Here is a 4,666-nt window from a genome sequence, read left to right as displayed (position 1 = left end):
CTCTTTATCACAGAAGAAAACTTTCTTTTAAGTATTCTATAGTTATAGATATTATATAAAAATATAGAGGGTTTTGGGAAGTTTGGTGATAGTGAACAAGGAAACTATGTATACTAAAACTTTACACATTAACAATATTGTAAGCTCATGAAATAAACTGCTAATTAATAAAAGTAAGAAATACTCAAATATAGATACATACTTAATAAAATAATATATAGTAGCAAACATGTAACAGAAGTTATACAACATCAAATTAGTACATATATTTATATAGCATATTGTGAATAAAAGCATGCAGAGAGCCAAGATCTTATGAATAAGAATAAATCAAAAATGCAATTGAGATACTATAGTTAGCAGGAAAGAATTTTTGAATAATTATAGTTATAATGTCAAATAAATAAATATGAACAAAATGAGTGAAAGGATTAAGTATTCTTCAAATTATTCAGATACTTCAACAAATAGATACTCCAGAACTTTTACAAAAGCATTGTGTCTAGAATAAAAACTATAATCAATGAATCCAAGAGCAATTTGAAACAGCCCAAAACATATAGTTATAAAATAGAAGCCATAATCAACGAGTCCAAAAGCAATTTGGAACAGTACAAAACATGTAGTTATGAAACTAAAAGACAAGTTAATAAACAACATTTAAGTTGGAACTCAAGTATACAATAACCAATGAAGTAAAAAAAGAAACATGATATTATAAAAAAAATACATAAAGCCTACTCTGAATACTTAATGTGGCTTCATAGAAGAGACAAAGGAGAATAAGCAATAGTCAAAAGCATTAAATTATCCAAATAGGTAAAATTTATTTGTAAAGTTGCTGTAATGCCTCAATAGAGACCCCAAAATTTCAATGAATGCCATACTGGGTATGTACCCAGCCACAGGCTAGCACACCCCCTCAATCAAAGATGGCACTTTTGAGTATTGTTTTGTTGATACATCTTAGGTATTTGAATAGGAATCTATTAGCTCAAAATTGTCTATTTCTTTTTTTCTCACAATGTTAGATATTTAAAAAATTTTATCTTGCAAGAAGTTATTCTTTCTTCGAAATATACTAACATTTGCTTTTAACACTATCATTTCAATTCTAATTTTCTAATGGTTTTAATTTTTATTTTTACCTGGTGCACCATGCTTTATAATATTATTAATGATGCATAACATAAGATAGTATACATACATAAACATACATACAACATTGTTCATACATACAACATTCCAACACCACACTCCCAACCAGCATTCATTTCCCTCCACCTCTGTCTCAGGGTCCTCATTCCTTCAACTCACTGCCCTTTGTTCACCTGTGGAAAACTCAGTTCTGTACATCAGTTCTCATGGTTTGTTGTCTTTGACCATTTGTTATTCCTTTACTCTAGATATCCCACATCTGGTAAATTCTCTTTTTGTATCTGCTTAGTTCAGCTTGATACCCTCCAACTCTATTCCTGTATGAATTATTTACCCAAGTTCATTTTTTCTTGTGACAATGACATATTAATTTTACCAGGATATTACTGCTTCATTTGAGGTTTTTAATTTTTTTAACATTCAGGAACTGGACAGATAGTACAACATATTCAATTCCTAGTATCCCATATCATCCCCAGCAGAGTAACTTCTGAGTGCAGAGTCAGGAGTAACATTTTAGCATCACTAGTTGTGCTCCTCCAAGCCAAAACAATAAAATAAAATCTTAAACATATACTATTCAATTTTAAGACTTTTCCAAATTACTACATCATCTCGTTACTGTCAGGAGTAAATATTCCCTATTGTGGAAAGGACAATCAACCATTTTTTCTGGTCTCTACACTCCTCATTAAGGTAGTCTCACATTTTCTTTCCTTCCTATCTTCTACTCTTATTATGGATTATTCTTTATTGAATCTTGTCTCATGCTCCCTGGGACTGGAATTTAAATTGTATATATTTATTTGTTTTGAGATGGTTTTACTTAAAATTTTAACATGCACAGTTGATTTTGAGATATTAAATTGTGTCATCTCCAGACTTACAGTATATTTATCTCACTTCAAAACTACATTCCAGCCATGATGGAAGTTTAAGTGGCAGTGAACTTTCCCTCATATTATAAACAATGAAAACTAAAAAGCTACATAACATATATGAAGTAACTAATTTCTGAACAGTTCTGTGTTCCCAAAGAGCAGGAAAAGAAAAAAAACATGAAACCAATGAATAACCTGGCTTTCTCCCTGGAAACTTTTTCAGTCCTGAAGCACTGGTGAGGAAACCCAAGCAGAACATAGTGATTTACTGAATTTAAAAAGAGATTGGGGTGCTAGAAGTTGATTCAGTTAGAATTTGATGGGCAGGGTACTGGAAGAAACCACAGATGGAAAGAGTTGCAGAAATATGTACAAGGGATCTCTTGAATATTTTCCTAAAAACTAAGCTGCATAAACAGAGTAAGATGAGGGTAAGCAAATAACTATTGGAGAGTTGTGGGTTGAAAATTTCCGAGTTCACATATCTGGGAAAATTTTAAATCCCAGCCAGCTAGCATGGAGATATGGTGCTGATAACCCAATTCCAGTGTGATGGCCTTAATAATTTAGTCTACAGTTATAACCATCATGAAAAAATTTTACTCTTTGTTTTTGAATCCAGTTTTTAATATTGAAGATTGGTGAAATGACAGTTCTAAACACATACTGTTTTTTTGTTGTGTCTATGAGTTCTGTTCCAAATTGTGTATTCTTTCTACACAATTTCACAATTTATTTGGCAACTCTGCTCAGAACCATCTTGAATAAAATTTATTAAATATAAAAGGATGGATTAAATTAATATATAGTGCTATAATCTGCTATATTAGCTTTCAAGCCATACTAGTTTTTCTTTAGACTGAACATTGGTGTTATCTTTTGGCTTATTTATTTCCTGTGTCATGATGGACAAGTCAGTTAACCACTTTTAATGCTTGATTTTCTAGCTTTTACACTAAGCATATCTGCTTCTTAAATTTCTTTTATGATCACATTTACATTAACTAGTATGTATTCAGTGCTTTCTGCAGAGTTTTGTAAGCTGTAAAGAATTGCAGAATTAGTATATACCTCCATTTTCCAAGGGCATCTGTAACCATCTATATTCTGATACATCAGCCACAAAACATAGCATGGATTTGGTGCACAGTAAACTTGATTGTACCAATGGACTATTAACATTTACAATAATGCAATTAGAGAAATTTTTTCAATTAAGGATAGGAGGACCTGACTTTACTGTCATCTCTGCACTAACTTTATATAGTTGAACTGAAGGAGCATCCACAAGTATCTGGATCTTAATTAAATATATAATTGAAGTATATATTTATAAATAAATATATATAAGTTATACCATTTATATTTATATATAAATATTAAATAATCTAGGTAATATATGAGTCCTATCTGTTTCCATTAGTTCTTTGTACAAAATAAATACAATCTTTCTAACTTGACAATGTTTCACCACCAGATCAATGATTTTAGTTCTATAATTTACTTTTCTATAAAGATATGGAGAATGATCCTGGATTGTCCACTGAAATGTTATGCCAACATTAAGAAAGATATATAATGTCCTATAATTTTACATAAGCCTCTCGCAATATTCATCCTGAACTCTAGAAACTCATTTCTCACAGAGACCAATGGAGAGTGACTAGTCAACTGTATTTTTTTTAAATATGGAACGCTTCACGAATTTGTGTGTCATTCTTGCACAAGGGCCATGTTAATCTTCTCTGTATCATTCCAATTAAGCTAACAACACATTTTTTTCTTCACTTAGAGACTGGCTGCTGATTTTCCCCAGAGATAGAATATAATCCACATCTTCTTTTTAAACCACCCTCTCAAAGTTCATATCTGCCTCAATCCTATCTTGGCTGTATCCACCTATATAGCCAGTGACCAAATTTTTGTCTTATTTCTATTTGTACCTAAGGAAGAAATGAGGACATCACAGTCAAAGATTTTTCCACTTTTGAATCTGTTTCCAAAAATAAAGTTACTGTAATACCCCAAAACTCCAAGCATGAGATGGAGCAGTCACAGTTGTTCCCTGACCTTTCGCCTCATGGTGGCCATCAGCCAAAAGACTTCAGAGCACTAAAGGCTGTGTGGTGAAATGTGGTCCCCAGAGTCCTTCCTCCAACATTTTTAAATAAGCCATAAAATAAGCTGCCACAGGATGCCACCTTCCTCTAGCCCCTCCCAGGATTGCCAGAGGGCATGGTGACATCCAGATGGCCCTGGAACTTTCATCTCAGCACTGATATTCTCTAACAATTCTATCTGGACCCTGTCCCATACCCTTCAAAACTATCTTTTCTTTGAGCTCTTGTAAGTCAAAAGTTAAAAGATTTGGAGGACGTTTTTAATTTAGAGGCAAAGCATTCTATGTGTGGATTTTTCCCCTTCTATATTTACCTCCTCTGTCTCTATCATGCATTATCCCCCAGCCTTCAAAGTAGAAAACCTAATTAGAATTAAAATATAATTAGGTTTAGTAGTACCAATCCAACATAAAATGATGTTAATAAACTCAAAGGAAAACGGTCATAGATCCAGAGTGTTCTATTTAGTAATTCCTACAGAGGCTCCAAAATTAAATATCTGTATAT

At 32.4% G+C, this 4,666-nt stretch overlaps 1 pseudogene; it reads right to left on the bottom strand.

Moving 5' to 3' along the window:
- Nucleotides 1-3,721: 3,721 nt before the first annotated feature.
- On the bottom strand, nt 3,722-3,820 carry LOC126025284 (uncharacterized; annotated as a pseudogene).
- Between the last annotated feature and the right edge of the window lie 846 nt (nt 3,821-4,666).

Source organism: Suncus etruscus, chromosome 12 (assembly GCF_024139225.1).
Source record: "Suncus etruscus isolate mSunEtr1 chromosome 12, mSunEtr1.pri.cur, whole genome shotgun sequence".
Taxonomy (NCBI): domain Eukaryota; kingdom Metazoa; phylum Chordata; class Mammalia; order Eulipotyphla; family Soricidae; genus Suncus; species Suncus etruscus.
This window is presented reverse-complemented; position numbering and strand designations above follow the sequence as displayed.